This window comes from Zalophus californianus, chromosome 8 (assembly GCF_009762305.2).
Source record: "Zalophus californianus isolate mZalCal1 chromosome 8, mZalCal1.pri.v2, whole genome shotgun sequence".
NCBI lineage: Eukaryota > Metazoa > Chordata > Mammalia > Carnivora > Otariidae > Zalophus > Zalophus californianus.
Window position 1 is genome coordinate 69,498,205 of NC_045602.1, and position 25,830 is coordinate 69,524,034.

Here is a 25,830-nt window from a genome sequence, read left to right on the forward strand (position 1 = left end):
TTCTAGTGTTATTTGCTTTCAGCCTGAAGAATTTACTTTAGTATTTTTTGTAAGGGAGGTCTGTTAAGTGACAAATTCTCTCCACTGTTAGCCCTCACTAATTGCTAGCTGATTGTTCTATTGCTTTTGACAATAATTTATCCCTGAGGAATAAATTATTCCATAGTCTGATCAAATTAAATTTGAGCTCTTTGAAGAGGTAGACTTTGAGTCTAGTCTTTGATGCTGTTCTAAGCCCCAAAAGGCTCATTTTATCTGTCTCTTTTTTGGTTCTCTCCATTAAACTTCCAGCTGCCCTGTGGTTTCACTTGTTGTTGTCATGGAACTGACAATCCCTTCTAATTGCTTACCATCAATGCCCCCATTGTTTGTGACAGTGCCCTCAGTCTTGAACTTCTACATTTCAGTGAAAATAAAGTCAGTCCCCTTAGAGAGAGCTGTGAACTATGGAGCACTCTGTTATGATTTTCCACTCCCCCTGGGGAGAATCTCTGTGTCACTGCTTTTGAGCAGGGCATGAAGACAGAGTGACAACTCTGGTCTATAAGTGGGTCAGTGAGTGGAGGCAGTATCCCCAGTTCTCAACTCACCTTCCATTATGAATTTCTCTCCTTTCAATAAGGTGAGGGTGGATAATTGGGGCCCAACATTATCTGCCTCTACTGCATGGAGTAGAACTTCTGTGGTCTGATTGGTAGCTGAGTTAAAGAAGTAAGCCCTAGACCTCTCAGCTGATTTTGCCTAGAACAGAGCTTCTACAACCAACAGCTGGCAGGATGTAGATGAGAAATCCTGGTAGTCTGCCCTTCTTGGATAGAAACTGTAGCTCTAGGTTGGGAAATGGGAGGAGAGGGAAGCCTAATTTCTTGGCTACAGTCACCCAGGGTGGAACTTCTATTTATATGGTTATTTTTCCTTTGTCATGTACTCTTATATTTATGTTTTTATCCATTTTTCATTAATTGGGTTGAATAGTGATTTACTTTTTTTAATGATTTTTTAATAAAGCACTGACTTTTACATTTTCTTATTATTCCTAAGGCTTTTTGTTCTTACTCATTACTTTCTGCTTTTTTTCTTTTATTATATCATTTCTTCCATTTTCTTTCAGCAGTTTTTTAATATTTTACTTGTATATTTAATGCATTTATTTTCATTCATGTATTTTTATTGATTTAAGTAATTAATGCTGTGAGTTTTTCTATAATGTCTTTTAAATATTATCTTATAAATTCTAGGATGTGCTGATTTATATTATTGTTATTTAAATTATTTTTGAAATTTCAGTATGTATTTCCACTTTGGTCCAAGAATTTATTTGTTTCAGTGTAGAAAAGCCTTTCTGATTTCTTACTTTGTTATTAAAGTCTAGTTTTCTTGCAGTGCGATGAGAGATTGTTGTTAGTATTAATCTTGATTTATGAAGCTTATTAAGTTTGTCTTTGCAAGCTAATATATGGTCAGTTTTCACAAATGTCCTATGTAGGGCGCCTGGGTGGCTCAGTCATTAAGCGTCTGCCTTCGGCTCAGGTCATGATCCCAGGGTCCTGGAATCGAGGCCCACATCGGGCTCCTTGCTCCGCGGGAGGCCTGCTTCTCCTTCTCCCACTCCCCCTGCTTGTGTTCCCTCTCTTGCTGTGTCTCTCTCTGTCAAATAAATAAAATCTTTTAAAAAAAGTCCTATGTATATTTTTGAAAATGTGTATTCATTATTATCTAGTGCCAATTTCAATATATTATGATATATACATTTCTACTTATGTTACATTTTCTTTATCCTCATTTATTTTTGTCTACTTACCTGTATTGGAGAATAGTGTGTGAAAGACTAATCATACTATGTATCTCCACTTATTTATTCTTGCAACTCCTGTGGTTTCTACTTTTGGAAGGAAGTTGCTATGGGATTTTTTACGTAGATGCCTCGTTGGATGAATTAGCCAGATAGTGCATCGTGATTTGTTATATTCTTGCTTGTATAGTTAGCCATTTTACTCCTTTCTTTTTATCCATTTTCAGTGTTTTTCTCTTATTCCCACAAGTGGGGACCAAAGAGTGACATTACTTTTTTGTATTCACAGAATCTGTTTTAGGGTTTCCCTAATTAAGGACTAAAATAAATATATATCTATTATTCAATTTGTGGTTTGATTATACTCAAATAAGTTCCACAGAAGAGTATGTGATATCTCTCTGATAATGTCTACACTTAAAATAAGCTCCAAATATATTGTAATATTAGTTATTATATGTTTAAACCACTGAACTATTTGCTAATATAGCGAATTTGACCAACCATCCAGATAAATACAAACAATGAGTTACATCAAAATGCATGCAAATGTGTGTACTCAGGACTCAAAAGGCACAGAAACACTGCCAAATTCATTCAGTGCAGAGATTAAAATGAACTTCTGATCTTACTCTTTGAAATATGGGCATTCCACTATAATTACCATCAAAATCATGGCAATAGTTAGATTGATACTTCAAAAGAAATACCTCTAGTTTCTAAAACACTTTGCAACAAGCACTTTAAACATAGTGTTTAAACAGAAATCTTGATAGAAAGATTCTCTGCCTCTTATATTTTAAAGTTAGTTTTTAAAAATTGACTTTTTGGAAGAAACAGGTGTATGACTTTTTAAGCAAAAGATGCAGAGGCAAAAAAAGGAGTCACTTCACTTTCAGAGATTAAAAAAAATAAACAGTATAAACAACTGCAACAGATGTTCTATTGAACATAGTATCAAGGAAAACATCAGGAGATTGTAAGCAGGAAAGACTATATATTGACTTCGTGTATTTGTTTTTATAATACTATATTATCTATGTTCAAGTGTCAATACTTACATAACATGGTTCACTAGAATCATATGTTTACTAAATGCCACTGGTGATTTTATGAGTACCTTTCTTAATTATTTGGGTTCATTCATACATGTCATCCATATTAGCAATCAGAATGTCAGAGTGAACTCATTAAATCTACCACTTATCTAATGACTTGCATTTCTCTGAGTGTCTGTGATAAGAGTACTGTCAAGTGTTTTTCAAGATCCCACTTCTAACATTTACTTGTAAATAATCATATTTTTCCTCACAAAATATCTATGTCAAGAATGAATTTTCTTTTCTTGTATATGATTTTTAATAATTTTCTGTTAAATTATTTTTCACTTTTTGATTTACTATGATTTTTTTCTTTTTTTAAGATTTTATTTATTGGAGAGAGAGAGAGAGAGAACATGGTCAGGGGAGGGGAGAGGAAGAGGGAGAAGCAGACTCCCCACTAAGCAGGGAGCCCGATGTAGGGCTGGAACGCTGGACCCTGAGATCATGACCTGAGTCAAAGGCAGATGCTTAACCAACTGAGCCACCCAGGAGCCCCTACTACCATTTTTTCAATCCAACATCTTCTGAACAGGATTAAGTTTAACACCAATGAATTTTTCCTAAATGGTGAGAATGTAGTGCCCATACTTAATGTGATAAAGGCTGATAGTTCATCAGGTTATGGTTATAATGACAGCATTTTAAGTAATTTGTAACATATACTGATGATCATAACAGATCAAGTAGAGAATTATAAGGTGCAGATAAGAGGTAGAAAATAATATTGAGTTGAAGAATATTGAGGAATACAGATCCTTGTAAAGGTGAAAACATTTCAGCATAAATGAGGAAATAGAATACATGGAATCTTCAATTAAACATTCAAAAACCATCAAATGAACCCATAGTACATTCTAAGTACTTTACAGTAGAAGGATAAAGATCTCTCCATCTCTCCATGTTTTCATTCAACATGTTACTATCATTGTTATTTTTAGAAACTGCTACATGCTTAGAACTCTGCTGGATCTAGGCACTGATGATGCAATGATGAACCCGCCCTGGCATAACTCATGCATTTGCAGAGCTTATAGCCTGGTTGAAAAGATAGACATTAATAAAACAGTTACACAAATAGATGTAAAAAAAATGACAACAATGTTAAGAGAGAAGTATGTAATGCCCAGTGTGCATACAGTAGGAGGGTCTGGATTAGTTTGAGTGCAGTAGGACAAGGAAGAGACTTCCCTAAGAAAATTTCAATACAACAGAAATCTTAATTTTGTCAAGGTTGAAGTAGAGTATTCTAGATGGTAGGAATAGCATATACAAAGTCTCTCTGGCTAAAGGGAGCAGAACACAGACTACATTTGAGTAACTAAATAAAGGCTCAAAGTGTTTCATTGACAGTGTAAGTTAACATGGTCAAAGGGGACAGATGAAGCAGGAACTTAAAGTTCAGGTTAAGTAATTTACCTCTGTCAAATGGTGTGCTAGAGTCAGCTTACACTGACTTTCCATGGGTGATTGTGCACATCTTTTGCCAACTCTTCACTCAGTGATGTCATGTTGCAGGCTTGAAATAGGCCACTATAGGAGTAACCTATGGAAATTTTGCAACTCTACAAATTAGGGTTTTTATCCCCCCCCACAAATCTTCCCTGTCAACTGATTGTCAAACACTGAATGGTATAACACTGCCTCCATCTTTCTAATAATAATGATTAAAAAAACCTTGCAATCTTTTGAAATGGAGGCAGAGCTAAGGATGTGCAGCATGATCAAATTTACATTTTGAAAAAGAAAAAGTACTCTGAATGCAGGATGGAGAATGGATTGAAATGGAGATGTAAGTTCAAAGAAAAACAATATAAAGCTATTACCAGTCTAGCACAAAGTTGATGGTAGTTTAACAGGGTAATGGGGTTAGAATTAGAAGAGATTTTCAACATTGTCTTATTTTCTGATTAAATCTAGAAAGCTCCAAATGGCAGTGGGCACAAAGGGGTGATGATTTTATGGTTTGAAAGGTGAATTAGAGTAATTTGAAATGAATAGACAAAATATGTACATGATGTTAGGTGAGTTTTCAATACAAGAACTCATGTTAAGCACCAAACTGTCAGATGCTTGGTTGGAAATGAAGTAAGTTAAATAGATTCTAAAATTTCCAATAGAAATAGAAAAGAATTCTGGAGGATGGTATCAGTAAGGATAGAGAATTGGATAAGTAAATATCATGGACTTCAAAATTGAAGTAGTGGTTAAATTATGCTAAAGATGTGGAAGCAGGAAACAAAGAGAATGCTGCTTTTCTCTTAATCTATGGAAGTCTTAGAGCAGTTGGGAAAGAAGAGGTGCCATTTAAAAAGAAAATGAAAGAGGGGAAATCTCCGTCCAGACAAATGTGCATTGGAAGAGAAATATTGAGGGTATCTCCATGGCAGCTAAGTCCCAGCCAGATTCTCCATTTTACTTTGAAGCAAAGCCTTTCAGAATCTGTCCACTGCTTGGCACATTGAGGGCTGGGAAAAGGGACAGCCATTATTGAAAATTGGCTGGAAGGATATGCAGGTGGAGGGAAGAGAGACAAATGAGCAGCTGGAAAACACTAATGAAATGTTTGTAATGAGGTGGTAGCTAAGACTTAAGAAATACTGTCTTACATTTTCCCAGATAGTAACTCCAAGAATAAAAAGTGATTACTTTGACTTCTTTCACCATTCCAAGCATTTCTTGCTGGAAGTTCCTTCTGTAAACATATCTAACTTACACTACTCAGTGGGAATTTTGATAGAAACTTACCTTAGTGTTTGACTTGGCAGAGTAAAAGATGACACTTGCCATCAGTTAGCAGAGCATGCAATATTCTTGGAGTGAGAGTAAGAGATTACACTTGCCCAGTTAGTAGAGCATGCGTTTACTCTGTTAGAATCACATTTGAGGGCATTTCCCGCAGACTCAGCACATACGTCCCTCAGATTCTGATAAATGAAAACATTTTTTCAGTCATCTTTTGGGTACTGATTTTTAGTCTAGAAATGTTTCAGACATTTTAAGATCAAATCACAGTACATAACTGATGCAAATTTAAAAATTGTATTTTTAAAGTATAGCTACCAAAAGTCACAAAATATTTAGTTAATATATTTTATAATGTTATAATTGACTCACAAAGTTAGCCAGAAATGCAATTTACTATGCATAGACTATAGTCATTCCTCCTTTTCAAATATCCTATGTGTATGTGTGCATATGTGTATATATGTATATATAGAGAGAGACTACAATCATTTGTGTGTATGTATGTATGAATGTGTATGTGTGTGTATACACACACACACACATATGTCTTTCTAAGTTTACGCGTATGTGTGTGTGTGTGTATCTATATGGAGAGAGAGAGAGGACAAGACCTTGACTTTTTTACATTAGATTCTTTTTTAGATTTTATTTATTTGTCAGAGAGAGAGAGCACAAGCAGGGGGAAAAAGAGGCAGAGGGAGAAGAAGGTTCCCCGCTGAGTAGGAAGCCCCATGTGGGACTCGACTCCAGGACCCTGGGATCATGACCTGAGCCAAAGGCAGATGCTCAACCAACTGAGCCACCCAGCGGTCCCTTTACATTAAATTCTGCTATGGTTGCCTTAACAAAAGAGAAGACAATTGTAATAGACATTTTAACTATGAGCTATTTCAAAACATCAAGAAAAGTTTATTAACATAAGGCTTGCTGAAGAATCTTCCTCAATATATTGCAATAGTGTGAAAAATTGATGGGATTACTAAGGAGAACTTTTTTGTTTTTTTATTTTTTATTATTTTTTCTCCAATAATTATATTGCTTAGTTACTAAAGGGACAGTATTAAAGTTGGCTAAACTAGATTAATCTGAATATTTCTAACTTCCAGGAGGGAATATGGACAAGACTTTATCTCCCTTCAGAGACCTGGCAAAGACAACACAAATGTCCAATTGTGACATAAAATTTCTAAGACTTTTCTTTTTTATGAACAAGTATTTTTTAAATTTGGACAATTAATTTAGAAGAGGGAAACCTCTTGGACATTGATGTATTGTGTTTAATAATACTGAACACCAGTTTTTTGTTGTTTTTTTTCTATTGAACACCATTTTTATTTATTTTCTGTTTTTTTATTTTTTATTTTTTGGTTTAAGGAAGGGAGATTTATTTTTTTTAATTTATTTTATATTGTTATGTTTGTCACCATACAATGTCATTAATTTTTGATGTAGTGTTCCATGATTCATTGTTTTTGTATAACACCCAGTGCTCCATGCAGTATGTGCCCTCCTTAATGAACACTATTTTTAATAGATTTCTCTAAACATTTTTTTCTACAAACATAGATTTCATCCACACAGGATGGAGACTTTTCAGGAACATGTCCCTGAAGAGTGAAGATGTTACTGTACTGTAAAATTACTGGAGTGATTCTTTTTGACAAGATGGTTATGTGATTAATTATTTTTAACCTTTTTGTTTGATAGGTTTTTTTTCTATAATGAACAGTTCCTACTTATTTAATAAGCTTTATTATGTAATAGGATAATTGAATAAATCAATTAAAATGTCACCTGAAGTTCTTCATGCTGTTTTCTAGAACCACACTTAGTAAGTCTATAACTTGTTTCCCACAGCCTTAATTTAAATAAAGTCAGCAATTATGTAGCTCCTATGTTTTAACCTTAGTTCCAGCTCAAATATCCACAAACCTTTTAATCCTAGCATGTACAAGTGTTTATCCCAGTCATTCTTAATCATAAAATTTCCCTGGGGATGTATTAAAATGTATATCTTGAACCCTACCACACATCAAAAAATAGTATATCTAAGAGAAGATCAAAATCCTTATTTTCAATAATCTTTATAATCAAACTAATTTGAAAATACAATCTTACAAGATGACCTAGACCACGAACCAGTATCTTCCTCACCTACTACTGCCTGTAGTTATATGCTTGTAGCATCTCAGGCCAATTTGTCTCTTTGTTGGCTTCTTTGAAGTGCAGAAACTCACAGTAGTACATTTTCATCAGGGAGTTGTAGGAGAAAAGGCAAGTACCATTAAGTTAGCTGGTATCCTCCCCCCACCAAAAAAGAGTTAGCCGGTTCCCTAACCCTGCAGTAGCAGCCGGGGTTGTGATACAGTAGGGCCGTGGGAGGGGAAAGATACTCTCACCAAGCTTCCAACATTTTTATTGTTTGGGTCACCTTTCTTACTGATCTTTCTGTCTTTTTTTTTTCCCCCTCCAGACCGTGGTCTGATTTATGAGCCTTCCTTCTAATCTCTGCTCTGTTTTGACCTTTGACTTTTGATATGACTATGATAATCTCATTCTGGTTTTTGATATCTTTCTTTTCTTGATCACTTGGGTTTGGGACACTAGACCCTCAAAAATCTCTCTTTTAAAATGAACAGTCCAAAGAGTTTCTACCAAAAGATTTAAGTTATTTATTCTGGAGTGAGACAGTAACAACAATGAATTGACTCGGGTAGGGAAATACCCTAACCGATCTAGATGTTCTTCTTGACCAGATCCATTGAATTCTGACATAGATACACTGTATCAGGCTATAATAGAAAATATTTAAATTAATTTGACACACATCAGGCAGATATAGCTTATTTTTAATTGTGTTAATTTCTGGAAAATGAGACAATAATTTTTATTAATGGAATACCGAAAACTTTAACTTTTTTTTTTGGTTTTAATATAGTTGATGCATAATGTTACATTAGTGAAGGAAAACAACATAGTGATTCAACTTCTTAATATGGTATGCTAATGTTTCTGTGTAACGTCATTCAGAAGATATTTTCCTGAGGTTTGAAATCATACTTTGGAATAAATTGCAGAACCTGGCAAACTCCAGTCAGATACACTGGAGGTACATTCAACACACTAACAATAATTATGTTAGTGTACAGAATTATCTGCCACCATGGTTTATAATCCTTGGGTGTTTTTCTAGAAGCTGGGACTAACCTTGTAATTCTTATGCTCTGAACCATTTTTTTCTCAAGATCATCAAAATTTAAGAAATCGAGGGTAAGGAGCTTCAGATGTGAGTATCAATACAGGTTTGTTGTTGGCCATATCTTACTTTTGCATGTGTCACAATAAGACATCTCCAGCTAGTGACCAAATCAGTGTTTTGCATCTAAACATTACTACCCATTCCTTCTCATCCTCTTTTGTACAAAAGAGCCCACTTCAATTTCTTGCGTATTATCCCAGCCTTTCTGGGCTTGAGATCTGCTATCTATCTCCTTAATTTAATTCATTTCCAGGAAATGAAGCATTTTGTCTGATACCTGGCACCTAGACTAATTTTTCTTTTACCCTTATTACCTTCCTCAGTTGTCTTCCCTGTGAGGTTTGCAATCTCTGGTCCAGCTTTTTCTTCATCTGTTCTACTGCCTAGTCATGGGATATGTTTCTGTGTTGGATAACACTTACCTGCTGTATCTCTTCTAAAAAGTAGACAATAAGCAACAACACTGTGCAACATGGATAAAAATCGTGTCTTCCTAATAATTTTACAGTCATTCATCTTTGGCCTAATATATTCCAAGTAATTCTGTGCAAGAGGACACAGAACTGAGTAATTTCAACAAAGTCTGTATTTTTTTTAAGATTTGATTTATTTATTTGATAGAGAGAGAGAAAGATACAAGAGAGGGAACAAAAGCAGGGAGAATAGGAGAGGGAGAAACAGGCTTCCTGCAGAGCAGGGAACCCAATGCAGGACTCGATCCCAGGACCCTGGGATCATGACCTGAGCCGAAGGCAGACGCTTAGCAACTGAGCCACCCAGGTGCCCTGAAAGTCTGTATTCTCATGGTCCTTACCAAGTTCTAATAATTCTGAAAAGCAATGAGGTAGAGTCAGATGCACCTCAAATTGAGAGTTAAGATACCAGGGACAAATGATAACTTTACCATTCTAGGGCTCTTAATCAATGTGGCAAGATTTGATAACCAATATTCCTATTTCAGCGACCACTTTAGCCTCTATAATAGTGCATTTTAAAGTTATTTGAGTATTTTATTGCTTTTTTGCATTATTTTATGAAAATTAATATAAACTGGAAACATAAAATAGCTGCTTCTATGAAAATGTATTTGAGAGAAAGATGGAAATCATTAAGTACTTTTAAAGTTGCAAACTTTGTCATTTTAAAAATGAAAATATATCGCCAACGATACTAACAGTTTTTAGCATAAGAAGGATTGGAGAGAGCTTTAAAATTATGAAATTAAACAGTTATTTAAAATGAAAAGTTCACACGCTCATTAAGCATTCCATTTGGGAAAGAAGAAATTTATTTCTAATACCTTTATTAAATAAAGCCAGTGTTTAAATTTCTTTTACCTTCAGCACACTATTTATATGAAATATAAATTCAGCCTCATAGTCTCTTACTGATTCTCTTCCTCAGTCACTTGCAAAAGTCTTCATCAGCCAGGTCTTCTTTTGATTGTTGTATCAAATTACTTTCTTTCACATAAGTGTCACTTCAAGCAAAGCTGAGAAGTAGAAATTTCATTTTATTGCTTATAATTCACTCTGATAATATGTTTGCAAAAATAACTTATATATTGTGTAATTCTTGGGAAAATATACATTTTGCACTATTGTTAAATATTTTATAGTTCTCTGGGAGCGTTCCTGACCCCAACGCATAACGTACATCTCTCTCTTGCTTTTTTACATTTCCTTCAGACATGTTTTCTTTATAGTCTGAAAATCCTGGCAATACAAATAAGGCATTTATAAAAAAAAAAGTGTTATACATATAGTGGCTGTTATTAAGTAGCTTTTAAATTAAAAACAAACAAAAAGAAATATGACCTGATGCAGACCATTTAGATAATGTTCTGGACTTGCGTCTGATGTTGAACTGTTTGTATCTGTACCTTGGTAATTATCTGACAAAATGTACTACTCTTGGGGAATGCAAGCATCTCTTCCTGTTTAATATTCCTGTAAATGTATTTTATATATATTTTACGTATATAAAATCAGCCAAGAACAAGGAAATATAATCCAATGTAGCATGAACCTAAATGTTACCTCATTTTACACAGAAAGAAATCCTTTCCCTTTCCCACCCCCTTAGAGAAATTGGCACATTGTGACGAAAGGATCTAAATGTTCTTTCACTGCAGTTGAGATCGGGGGAAGATGACTATTCTGATCACTGCTGGTTCCAGCCTACTTCCCTCAGCAGCACACATTCATACTCACAGGACTGAAGTGATGCTGGGAACCTCTGCCCACAGCCCACCTGCACTCTCCCTCCCTCACACATTAGCAGTGTGTGGGCCCAAACCATTTGAGTCATAAAAAAGGAGACAAATACATGGTCTGCAAGTCTTGTTCCATTATTTGTCCTTGGGGATTGTCTATCTCCTTGTGCAAAGGGAAAGTCCTATAGCATCTGCAGTTATTTATACCTTGTTCTGTCCTCCACCTCACTTCCTTAGGGTTGTAGGGCATTATTTCAGTTTGGGCCAGCATAGCTCTCACATCACAGTGGCTCAGAAGGATGCGAAAAAGTCTCCTTCCCACTGCCCTGCCTGTTGGTTTGTGCCTATGTTGACTTAATGCTTCATAAGGTTAAATGTGCAAGTTTACATTAAACAGAAGACCTCAGTTTTTCTACTTTTCAACAATGTTTTCTTGAGTGGACCTAAGGCCACTCAAGAAGATGTTTCTATATTCGTCATGGAGGGCTGTGGTATATCTCCAAAATAAGCTGATATATTGATATTCTGGGTCAAGTGAGTTCAGTGGAGAAAACTGAAAGCCTGCATCGTCATTGCTTCATAATGGTGACTAAGATCAGAGGCCTTACATCAATACTTCTCTACGATTTGTTCTAGGAAATTTTTGCCAAAAAAGGTAAGGCTGTAAGTCATTAAATATTTTTGTTAGTCTTGGGAACTCCCCTAAATTCTATTAATTCAAACACTAGATTGTTAAACCAGTTTACTTCTTAGGAGAATAGTTTGTACATGTGGGTAGAGCTCTTATTGGGACAATAGATGACTCTACTGAGCTAATTTGCTTGCCTATCAAACAGCTATTTACTCACTGAAACTATATCTTCACTGTGTCCATCAATGAAAAACTATTATAATACAGTGTTTGGCCAATGCCAGTGAAATCCAACATGGAAAGACTCAACTTAAACTATTACCACCAAAACTCTAAACCCTATCATTACCCACCCTTAACCTCCCTTTCTGAGCAAATACTCTGTCAAGGTGGGATTCTCCCTTACTGCAGAAATAAACTAGACTTTGTTTGGTCAACAGATTATTCTGATTGGTATTGGGGAGGAAATCAATACATTAATTTTCTAGATCATGTGAATTTGGTAGTACAAGCAACTATCCTTAAGCTAGTCCTAAATAATAACACTTAGCCGATTTTTGATATTCTAAAATTTGAATCTCAATTTTGAAGAATAGATTTAAAAAATCAACAATAACCCTATACATATGACCCTACTCCAAGCCAAATCTTAGGCAGTTTTATGTGATTATAGATTTACCTTGTCTTTCTAGAGCAGATAAGGGAAAAAAAAAAAAGAAAATATACATATATATGTATATATATATGTGTATATATATATATAGGAACTTAGATAAGATTTTATAAAAGTATTTTCTAAATATTAGTGAAGCCTAACTGAAACAGAATAAATTTAGGCAATTTGTAAAAACAAAGCTTCTCTTTTGCATTAAGGGAAATCTTGCCAGTAGATGGAAGATCACCCCTGGACATCCTTTCCTGACCTGGGATTTATTTTTTCATGTACAGCTCATGAACACGGGCCATTCATTGGATTAATTCAATTAGCAGCTCTAACTCATATTCTAAGCTTTATCTCCAATAGATTTTGAAGATGATTTGACAATTTGAAAGTTTATTTGTATTGGCCTGAGTTTCTTTACATAGACTCTGATATTATAAAGTAAATGCTACAGTAAAATCAATTTCTCCCTTAATATATCAGCTCTATTTCTTGTACTGTCCTAGAGACTTATTGTTTAGCATTTCCCTGGGTAATAAAGATGCGTTTTACTGTGTGTGTGCGTGTGTGTGTGTGTGTGTGTGTGTGTGTGTGTGTGTGTGCGCACGCGCGCGCACATGCATGCACACAGATGCAGGAGTGCATGCACTAAAGACTAGAATCCTGTGCTTTCCAAATATAAAGTATATGTATTAGGGGTGCCTTTGTGAATGATAAGCAGCTTATTTATTTGTTTGATTGATTTTGTTTTTAAATATTCCCTCATGTTAAGTAAGCTGTAGCCTCATGCTCTGTTTCATCTTAAATTTTTTTTCCTTATGTCTCTTTTGAGTAATTGTCCTTGCCAAAAAAATTAAATATTTTTATTTCTTTTTTATCTTCTCTGGAAAACTAAAAAGATCTGAGGGTGGAGACTCAAGCAAAATATATTATTAACTTTGTATCATCATTGATTTAATTCTTTAATAAATTACTAGAAATATTTGGACTTCTTAATGAGTTTTATATATTGATCAGTTTACATAAGTAGTATGTTTTGTTGTTTTGCTAGAATAATATTGCGGTCTCGAAGTCTGTTGCTAGGAATTCACAGTTTCACCATCTGCTTCTGTCTTCTGCATATAAAAACATAATCAAGTCTGGTTGTGTGAGTATGTGTGAGCATGTGTGTGCCTCTGTCTCTGTGTATGTGTGTCTGTGTTTAATTCTAGAGGATGAGGGGAAGATAAAGTTAAAGAAATTCTAAATTTTTATAAATCAATACTAAGCATTTGAAATGAAAACTCACAATAATTTTCACACGCACGCACTACCATTTTATTTAAACATATTCTGAAATGATAGTCAAAAGAATAGTAAGCATTGGGACTTCAGTTCTTTTTCCACTTGTTAATTAAAATTTGGAACTTCAGTACCTATATAAGGTAGTATATTTCTTCTAGGATCACCCTTTAAAAAAACCAAGTAAATAAACCCCAATATTTCTAGGCATCCCTAAAGAGGCTATGTTCTCCCCATAGTTATTTGTCATCTTATGATTCTAACCTTCTTCTTACTTCAGTTTGAGACCATGTCCTGATATTTTGTCACTGCTATTATCCTTCTGTCATGACAGGTTATCTTTAAATACCTCAGTTATTTCCCGTCTGTGATGTCCCTTGTATCCCAGGGGCTAGAAGCCTGGTAATTCTGTATCTCAGGATCCCTGCAGGGAAGCTTCTAGGTTCCATTTTACCAGTGAGAGACACTCAGGAGAATTCTAGCAAGTAGAAGAGAAGCAGAGGCAGTAACTGTTGCAAGAGGCAGCGGCAGGCCAGAGGGGTTTGCCGACCACAGACATGAGGTTTCCCCAGCACATTCTGATTTCCTGGATTAGTTTCTCTGGCCTTCACTCTGGCAGGCCTTCCTATTTCTTCATACTTAATGTTTTCCTGCATGAAGTACTTAGAACTCTGAATAGCTTTTGTTTTTCTAAGGGACCCCAAATGCTACAAATGTTCCTAGAGAGGAAATTTTGCCATCTATAATGATTTCATTATACAAACAATTGACAAACCTTTTCCTTGATTTCTGCTGAGTAATCAGAGGCAAGATCCAAGACTATATCAAACATTTTGTTGAATTAGGCAATTTTTTTTGATCCAATAGACATCTAAGTAAAATTCTGCCATATATTTTTTCATGTAGAACTTTACGTATACACTTAAGTATTGTTAAAGAATATTAAACAAATTTTTGTTGTTATGGAATATTAAAACAAAATTGAAGAAAAATTAAAGACTCAATATAGATATCAGGAATATATATTATAGTTTAGTCCATAAGTAGATTCTGTTGCGTTTATAACTAAAGATAATGAAAAGTGAAAATCCTTTCATGCTGCTTTTTAACTAAGCACAACAGGATTGCTAGAGCAATTGTGCCCATAGCTTGCTTAAGGTTCATATTAAGCATTATTTTGTTCAAATTTTTTTCAATTTGTAAAGAAGAAGTTGAAAATAGGACTAATTAACACTTATTATTGGGCATCTCCATTTGTCTCAGGTCCTGTGTTTCACATATCTTAAATTGTTTAATCTAGATAAATGACTTACATGACAGTTGCTATCATTCTAATTTTACAAATACAGAGACAGATTAAAAGAGATAACTGATTTTCCCCATGTCAAAAAGCTAATTGGAATTAGAACCAGTATTTGAGTCAAGTTCTATCTGTTCTTTAACATACCTTCCTTCTACTATGACAATATGCTCCCTCCTATGGTTTTGTATGATATTTTGCCATAGAGTTTGGAAAGAATCATTAGTATGTTAATTGGTCTGTTATAATTTCTGGATATTTAAGTAAAAATTATTACTCAAATACTGGGCAGAGAATATTTGATGCATTATAATTATGTGTTTTTATATTCAGGCAGGAAAATGACAAGATCTAGACTCTAGTTCCTAAATCCTGAACTGCTCCAGAACAGGATATGTAGTCATTGGGTTATATGATTGAGAAAATTAGTGAAGATGCATGTGTATGCTCTGGGCCCTGGGATTTCATGATTCCATAACGACCACATAGCTGATACCCTGAGGGTTAAGTGGCACTAGTCACCTTAGTCATAAAGAGGGCAGTAGATAAAGTGCTTCTACTGGGTAGTTCACAGCCTTCTTAGTCCTACATCAAGGGACTCATGTGCATTAGGATTCATTCTACGCAGAGGCTAACTAGATGATATTAAAGAATAGGCCTGAGGGGTGCCTGGGTGGCTCCAGTCGGTTAAGCATCTGTCTTTGGCTCAGGTCATGAATCCAGGGTCCTGGGATTAAGCCCTGTGTCAGGCTCCCTGATCAGCTGGGGAGTCTGTTCCTCCCTCTCCCCTCCCCACCCCCACTCATGCTCTCCCTCTCAATTGCTCTCTCAAATAACTAAATCTTTAAAAAAAAACAAATAGGCTTGAGAGGCAGAGTCTTTAATCAGGAAGGAGTTCTGAAGAAATGTTTGGGTTGGGGTGAATTGGTGCTGCTGGGTGACAAGAATGTTTTTGTATAGCATTCCTTTGGTGAGTGAAAGACTCCTAAACTGAGGGAACTGAGGAAAGAACCAAGGGAATGTTCCTGTGGCTTGGGAAGAAATTAATGTAAAATTCTATAGTGAATATGATGAGTGTTCAGAACTTGGATGCTTTAACCAGTCTATTTGTTTGAAATATCTCAGGTCCACTTTGAGTTACCTTTCAACCATTTTAAGAGAGATTTTGAAAAGTCATTCCAAAGATCATTTTCAACTGGCAGCTGACAATCAACAGTTGCTATGGAGACAGTGGCCCTTGCTCTAACTCGACCAAGTGCATATGACTTATTGGGGGTGCTGAGGATTTGTTTTGTTGTTGTTGTTGTTGTTTTAGATTTTATTTATTACTTTATTTGGGGGGAGGTGGGGAGTGGAAAGAGGAGAGTGAGAGGGACAAGCAGACTCCATACTGAACTTAGAGCCCAGTGTGGGACTTGATCTCCCAACCCCAAGACCATGACCTGAGCTGAAATCAAGAGTCGGATGCTCGACCAACTGAGCCACCCAGGCACCCCTGCTGATGCTGATGATTTCTAACTGGTCTTGAGTGTGACCTAGTGCTTTGGAATCTGCCAGTTGGCTAACTCTACAGCACTCTGAAGATAACTTTGGAAATTATACTGACTGGCTAACTTCTTGTTTTTATAATCACTCAGGAGAATTCGGGAATTCCTAAGAAGGAAGAGAAGCCTGCTAAAGCTTATTTTGATGAAAAATGAATCAATAGTTCACAGTTGTGTCTCAGAGCCAAGCTAGGGTCAAAGAGACTCTACAGGAAGTTATATATATATATATATATATATATATTATAACTAAATAAGTTATTTATAAACAGACTTGGGACAAGAGCAATCATAGTATATTCCTGACTGCCTTTTCATCTACTTCTGTCATATGATAAATCTATTTCAGGTAGGTGAATAATATCAGATGATTTCTCTGAAATTCTTGAAAAATCATTTTATTTCACTTGGATTCTTTTTTTCTGTGAGCTGAGAGAATTACAATGTATGGTGTCTAAGTTTCTTCCAGTTATAAAAATTCTGTGGCTTTATGACTATGTTGAAAAAAATTATATCATTATATGTCTTCCTTTTTGGACTGAGTATAAAGATGTGGGAAAAAAGACTGTTTATTTATTTGTTTGTTTTCCTGAGTAGTCATGTTTTACATATAGTAGGAACACAATGCCTAAAAAATTCAATTTTTAGAATTGAATTGAATTTCATTTTCTTGGAAAGTAAGTTTAATTTGAAATCCATTGCATTCATTGAAGCCTAGGCTGTGAGCCAGAGAACTGGCAAGCCTCTTCCCATTATCCTGTGTTTCCTGCTCTCTCTCTCTGTCACACACACACACGCACACACACGCGCGCGTGCGCGCACACACACACACACACGCACGCCCTCCAAGGGCCCTCTATAGTTTCCTCATCCCCACATCTTATTCAAAGACCTCGATTCCTAAAATATTCCTTATTCCAAAATTTCTTGCTCCATTTTGCCCCATCAATCAAAACTTCCAAACAAATTTACTGAAGAAGTGGAGGGGAATAATCTCATTCGATTAATCAACTCTATGCAATGAGTGAAAACCCCTTTCATCTCTTGAATATATTTAATTTTAGAAATAAACCTTGTTAACCTCAGTAAATGTGAACCTGAGATTGGTGACAACCCTCCTGTATAACAAAATAAGCTGACAAATATATTGAAATATAGTAAAAATTGGAGGATAGTCTGGGTGTCTAGGTTCAGAGTTGGCTTCAGTAACAAGAGCCTATCTCCACCTCACTTCCAGCTTTTTCTCTTTCTTCGGTTCGAATCTGCAGACTCTAAAAATGCTCAAAGCTTGACAGTGTTTTTCAAACTCAAACTAAGTACTATGTTAGGATGACATCACGTGGCTGGGGAAGATTTTTTTTTTTTTAAGATTTTATTTATTTATTTGAAAGAGAGAGAGAGTGCACAGTGTGGGGAGGAGCAGAGGCAGAGGCTGAGGGAGAAGCAGACTCCCCGCGCAACAGGGAGCCCCTTGTGGGGCTGGATCCCAGGACGACCTGAGCCAAAGACAGACGCTTAACTAACTGAGCCACCCAGGCACCCCAGGGAGGATGTTTTTAAGCAATTATTTTTATGAATCACTTATTTATGAATGTGAAGAGCCTCTGTTTTTAGGAGAATCTCTGTAGAACACAAGTATACAAAAAGGAGGGTTTTTTGAATGCTTTTTCACACTCCAAAGCAGCCAATATCTGTATTAGTTCATGTTTCTAAAATGAAGCTATTATCAGGTTAAAGATTGATGATATGAAATATAAGCATTACCATTCAGTGAAATAAAACCAAATAATTTTGAAGTTCAAAAAATATTTTAACTGTAAGCAAAATCTACTTTGAAATATGGCAGCATAAATAAAATTGAAATATTAGACATTTGCAACCTAAAATATTAAAAATCACTTATGGGGCACCTGGGTGGCTCAGTCGGTTGAGTGTCTGCCTTCAGCTTGGGTCATGATGTCAGGGTCCTGGGATCCAGTTCCTCATTGGGCTCCCTACTCATTGGGGAGTCTGCTTCTCCCTTTCGCTCTGCCCCCGCCCCGCTTGTGCTCTCTCTCTCTCTTGCACTCTCTCTTTCTCAAATAAATAAAATCTTTAAATTTTTTTTTCAAAAAAATTAATTAATTTAAAAAATCACATAAAAAGTAAAATGAGATTTAAATACACTAAGGATGACATATGGAACATTTCAAGTGCTAAAGATAAATGAAACATTTTATATATTGTGCTATTTTACCAGATACAAACCAAAATGCAGTATTACCAATTATTTTTAAAGTCTGTGAATGAGTCTTCTGCCTTCAGAATGAAACCATGATTGTCAGGTGTTTTCCCTAAATTTTAATAGTGTATTTGTTTTGTTTCATTTCTGTTTTTGTTTTTTACAAAGAATGTTTCAGTGTTCACTAAATTCACATAAAAAACAGGCAATATGATCCATTGGAAAGATCATTGTGTTCAAATCTTGAACATAGTTTGCAAGTCAACATCTCCCCACTAAAGATCAGGATGACTTTAATAAGTTACTTAAACTTTCTATGCCTCATTTTCTTGCCTGTAAAATAGGAAAATTGGACTAAATGATTTACAAAAGCTCTGCTGGAACAAAATGTTATTGATAACAACATCACTTTAAGATGACTCAAGAGAGCAAGTTATTTGACAGGAGACCTGGACACTAAACTATTGGAACATCTTGCAAGGAAGGAAGGATGATTCAGAGCTTAGACCTTAATGTTTAATCCATTTTGTAACTCTCTGTGTAGTGCTTTCAATAGTCAAATTTTAAGATAAGTAAATTGAAATGAATTTGAAATATTTTCAATAACCCCAACTTTTTGAACCAGTGGAAATTAGAATTACCTGGGAAGTTTGTTAGAAATACAGATTGAGTCATGAAGCCCATTCCCAGAGAGTCTGATTTGGGAAGTCCTTTGAGAGACCAAGGCATGTTAACAGTTATCCTCAGAGCACTGTGAATTGTACAAGACTGTTGGATCACAGATCTGTACTTCTGAAACAAATAATGCAATATATGTTAAGAAAAAAAAAAGAAGAAGATAGCAGGAGGGGAAGAATGAAGGAGTAAGTCGGAGGGGGAGACGAACCATTAGAGACGATGGACTCTGAAAAACAAACTGAGGGTTCTAGAGGGGAGGGGGGTGAGGGGATGGGTTAGCCTGGTGATGGGTATTAAAGAGGGCACATTCTGCGTGGAGCACTGGGTGTTATGCACAAACAATGAATCATGGAACACTACATCAAAAACTAATGATGTAATGTATGGTGATTAACATAACAATAAAAAAACCAGCTATCCTCAGATATTCTGACCCAGATAGGAAAATGGACACTGCTTTGACAAATGTTTTTCTAAACCACTGTTTTTTTGTGTGTTTTTTTTTTTGTTCTTTTTTTAAAGATTTTATTTATTTATTTGACAGAGAGATGCACAGCGAGAGAAGGAACACAAGCAGGGGAGTGGGAGGAGAAACAGGCTTCCCGCTGAGCAGGGAGCCCGATGCGGGGCTCAATCCCAAGACCCTGGGATCATGACCTGAGTCGAAGGCAGATGCTTAATGACTGAGCCACCCAGGTGCCCCTTCTAAGCCATTGTTAGAGCAGAATCTATAGAAATTCATAATGGGAAAACAATGGATGATCATGGAACCATCACTAATACTAATCTTGTTTTAATTTCTGGCTCAGTGCCCATCTTCAAACATTGTAATGACTCATGATGAGTCCAGGGAAGGAAAATGGTAGCTACCATTTCTGAACTTGTTTCTCTACCCTTACCTAATATATAGATGGCAAGAAACCTTCTTCTGACTTATGGATTCTTAATTTTATTTCACCCAGTTTCTGACTCCACCGTTGTAATAAACAAAAGCCTTGATTGTTTTTTTAATTCTGTGTGAGAAAAAAGAATCAGAGTTTGGGGAATAAATCCCAGACCTAGGCTAAGGGATATAAAAATATGTCTATAGAATTGAATTGGGACCTTTTTTATAAGATTTTATTTATTCATTTGAGAGAGACAGGTAGCAAGAAGAGAGCATGAGCAGGGAGGAGATGGAGAAGCAGGCTTCCACTGAGCAGGGAGCCTGATGAAGGGCTCAATCCCAGGACCGTGGGATCACGACTGGAGCCGAAGGCAGTCACTCAACCATTTGAGTCACCCAGGCACCCCTGAGTTGGGACTTTTGTCTGCATTTAAGATTGTCATACTTTTTTGGATTTGGGTAGTGGCACTCATCAATGACAATTGCAGAATAAGCTCAAGGGCGTTTCCTAACAGGAAAGTGGTAGACATAGTAAACAGCTTAAGCCAAACAGAAGTATTTCCGATCTACTTTATGAGTATTCTAGCAACGGGAAACATTGAATGACAGGTAGGCAGAATTCTAAGTTGGTTGCCCAAGATTCCCTCCCCTTAATGTGCATAAATGTTTACCCAGCTATTCAACCAACATTCATCTAGATGCTGCTATGAGAAGATTTTGAAAATGTCATTAAATTCTCAAACCAACTGACCTTAAAATAGAGAGATTATCCTGGGTAAATCTGAAGTAATCAGATAAGCCCTTAAAAGGAAGTGTGAGATTTAACGTTGAAGATGGAGGTAGCCACCTGGCAAGGAATGCAGGTGGGCTCCAAGAGCTGAGAACATCCCCTAGCTGATCATCTATAAGGAAATGGGGACTTTAGTTCTACAACTGTGAGGAAGCGAATAATGCCAGCCACCTGACCACTTTAAAACACTCTTTCTTGGCCAAGCCTTCAGATGAGAAGCCAGTCACACCAAACCCAGACTTCTGACCTATAGAACTTCGAATTAATAAAGTTGTGTTGTTTGAAGAAGGCTAACTTATGGTCTTTTGTTACAGAAGCAACAGCACATTCATACAACTCCTCATTCAATGTTAAATCACATTATCCATTAAGGATTGCAAATTCTTTCAGGTCACAAGTTGTATATGACAATGATTTTAGTGATAACTCTCTTTCACCACCCTCTAACTTTTTGCAAATGTATGACTTGCCCCAAAACAGCTTTGTTAAATCTCTATTAAAATGAATAGTTAATTAACTAAAATGGCCTATCATCTGGCCTTATTGCTTTTAATCACTGTCATTTATACTTATCTTATTTAACATTTTTAACAATATTGTGAAAAAAGTATTATCCCTATTACACATAAGAGGAAACTGAAATTCAGCAAGGATAAGTGAATTGTGTTCCACAATCTTACAACAAGTTAATGAAAGAGTTTGGATTCAAAATGTATCTTTTGATTCTAATTTCAAGACACTCTATACTTTTCTACAGCTATGGCTCATCCCAGCTATTTGAGAGCTGGAATTGTGAAGATCTTTTTTTTTTTAAAGATTTATTTATTTGAGAGAGAGAATGAGATAGAGAGAGAGCACATGGGGGGGGGAGGATCAGAGGGAGAAGCAGACTCCCCACTGAGCAGGGAGCCCGATGTGGGACTCAATCCCGGGACTCCAGGATCATGACCTGAGCCGAAGGCAGTCGCTTAACCAACTGAGCCACCCAGGCGCCCTGGAATTGTGAAGATCTTTTATGGACTTGTTTAATATGAAATGATTGATGTGTAATGTATGAGGCTCTTTACTGTGTGCTCTGGAAATTTAAAGAAGAAACTTTGAACTCAGTTTTTATTCATTGATATTCTTGGAATTAGAGCAGAAGCTTGTTAGCAAAGGATATTAAGTCAGATTATTCTTTTGTAGTGTCTTACCTCATTCTCATCTGGTTTGCTGAACTCACCCCTAACCCTCAGAAATGCACACAGACAAACAGTAGACAATCCTATTTTCTTCACCTTTATTGCTTCAAAAATTACCATCATTTGCTCCCAAACATTGAATGGAAACTCCATTCCCTCAGGACATCTCAACTAGTTTCCAACAAAACCTCACAGCAGTTCAGTATATGGACATTTGACAACATGGATAACAAAGGTTTGAATGTGAGCTCTGGAGCTTACTAGCTATAGAAACTTTGGCAAGTTAGTTAAAATTCTCTCTCCTTCATTTTTCTTCTCTGTGCAATGGGATGACAGTATATCTATTGGCTAAGCTTATTATGAGTATTAAAATATTTAGTACATATAATACACTCAAAGCTGCATATACACAGTAAGTACTAGATATGTGTTAACCATTGTATTATTATTACTATTATTTATTATTTAGCACTTAGGAGAAAGCTTAATTTATATGTTTAATGTGCTGATCTTTTCAGCACTCTTCAGAATTTGAAATAAAAATCTATTAAGGAAATAATAAGGATTCTGATACTATGATTTTAATAAATCATTGAGAATTACCCATAAAATGGAGATCATCTCATTTCAACCTCAGATCACCTTGTGAGGTAAATATTACATACACAAAGTTAAATTTAAATTGCAAAGCTCTACTTAAAGGATCATATTCATTATAATTCATATTGTGGTTCATGATGTTATGGAACAAAATTTACTGATACTTTGTGATTCAACTACATATTTTATCTAGACCAATCTATGTTGGCTAAATATTTACACATGGGGGACCTGGGTGGCTCAGTCGGTTAAGCATCTGCCTTCGGCTCAGGTCATGATCCCGGGGTCCTGGGATCGAGCCCCACATCAGGCTCTCTGCTCAGCAGGAAGCCTGCTTCTCCCTCTCCCTCTGCCCCTCCTCCAGCTTGTGCTCTCTCTCTCTCGCTCACTCTCTGTCTCTCAAATAAATAAATAAAAAATCTTTTAAAAAAATATGTAGACACAAGCATGCCTCTATATTTTACCTCGTAAATAAAGTGAAATAAATCTAAGCATCTTTTCAAATATCTGGAAAATTATCAGCATCCAATCTGATATTGTCTGAATTCTGAATTTCCAGTCTTCTGATTTCTAAAAGGTGTATGCACAGGCGTGATTCATCTAATTAACTTTATTTTAGAATACATCATTGTCAGTATTTTCTGGATTTGGATTCCCTAGGTCATCTTGACTTGGCATTTCTTTCTGTCCTGAATCTTTGTCAGTGGGGATAAAAAAAAGGTTTGGTAATGAAAAGAAAAGAAAAGAAGTCTTTTGATAGTGGAAGATTTAAAATGGATTAAAAGGTTTTTATTGGAATGTCTATTCATTAGGTGCATTAGGGGAAGACACTAAAAAAAAAATCGATGTTTGACTTTTACTTTAACCTTAAAATGTCATTAAATTCCACACATGAAAAGGTTGATGCAAACACCCTTTTTACTTAATTGACAACACTTCCATTCTCTGTAGCATTTTGTTAAAGAAAGGGAGCCTATGTAAAAGGTGCACGAAAGGTCAAACTGCAACTTGAAATATTTAGTGTTTAGGTAGGAGGTCTTTATGAGTGCAGACAGATTTAATAATTAATTTTTCCACTTTTTCCATGTAACTCATCATTGTCTTTTTTCAGAGGCATTCAGATGAATACTTTTTACAGACTAAGCTGCATAATTTATATTTAGGCATTATGACACTGTCCTGCCGTTAATGGTTATTCAGTGACCTTTCACCTGTTCTCACCATGCTGCTAACCTGGAAGAAGTAATGATTTTTGTCTCATGTTATTTTTGTTATTAATATGCTTCCTCATCATAGTTGTTAATAATGCAGAAGAAGGAGCTGGCTGTGGACAGAGCATTAATTCAATTAGTCACATTTACATACTTAGCAAATGATATAACTTAATCCTTGTAGCTGTGAAAAAATAAATCCTACTTTTAGAGGTGTATTATTAAAAAATTTCAATACTCTGTTTCCCATCAATGATATGTGACTTCTAAGCAAATAGCCATTAAGTTCAAGCTTTGTCTTAATAGCACTAGTTCCTAAGGTGTTTTTAAAATTCCAATTAGGCATTTAAAAATCTAACTCCCAATAGATTTTGTTGGCAACATATTGCAAGGACACGTTTACATTCTAAAAATATACTTCTCTATTTTTGTTCGAATGTCAGAAGATAGACTATGATACCAAGTTCCCTTTTAGATGTGCTAAAAAGCTAAATTTTGCCATTTACCAAATCTACAAATACCCTGTGAAATTGCGGTTGACATTTGTAACAGCAGTTATCTGCATGCCAATTTCATGCACACGTAAGACATTTTATACCATAAAAGAATGCATGGATAAAATCAGACCCAGTTCTCCAAACTCTATGATACTTTCTGTGGGTAGGGAAGATTTGAAATGGAAAATGGGAGAAAAAAAAAAAAATCATGGGCTTTGCAATCAGGCAGTTGTGGTTTCAAAACCTAGCCCTACCATTTCCTATTTTTGTAAAACTTGCCAAGCTATTTGGTCCTCTGAACCTTAGTTTTCTCCACTATAAAAGAGTATAAACGACCTCCTCAGAATTAGTGAAGATTATAAGAAATGATTTCACTAATGTTACAAAATGTAATATACACAATAAACCCCAAGTGGTAAATAGCAGATGCTCAGTGAAGGTGGATTTTCATGTATTCACTAGTCATCACATTAATGTGGGAAAGTATGTTAAATTAAAAAGATATACTGTTAGACAAGTGGATTAGAAAAGGAGTTATTTTTTCAGTATCGAATATACATATGGTATAATTGACATGTAACATTGTATTAGTTTCAGATGTATAACATAATCCCATTTTTGTATATATTGCAAAATGATCATCACAATTAGTATAGTTAACATTCATCACCATACATAGTTTAAAAATGTTTATCTCTTGTGATGAGAATTTTTAAGATCTACTTCCTTAACAGCTTCCAAATTTGCAATACAGTATTATTAACTATAGTCACCATGCTGCACATTATATCCCTATGACTTATTTATTTTATAACTGGAAGTTTGTACCTTTTGACAGATTTGATGGCAGAGAAGAATGAAGATTACCAGGACCCTTGATAGGTCTGGGCTGGACAGCTTGAAGAAATCAGATTATCTGCAGAGTTTGAGAAAAGTAAAGAATAACTGAAAGGTACGAAAAGAACACTCTGACCATGTTTGGTTTTGCCTATTATAAGAGCAATATCATTTATAAGCGAAAAGCATAAGACAAGGTCCCATTTTTTGTTAGGCCATAGTAAAAGAATCTCTCTAGAGAGTCTGTAGAGTATGTAGAGTAAATTCATGGAAAAATATAGGTTGCAGAGTGGTGTTATATTATGGAAGGTTGGAGGAAGAGAGCTATGGTATCTAAAACAGAGAATTTATTTTGCCTCAAAATCTAACCACTCACTACAGGTAGGGAATAATAACAT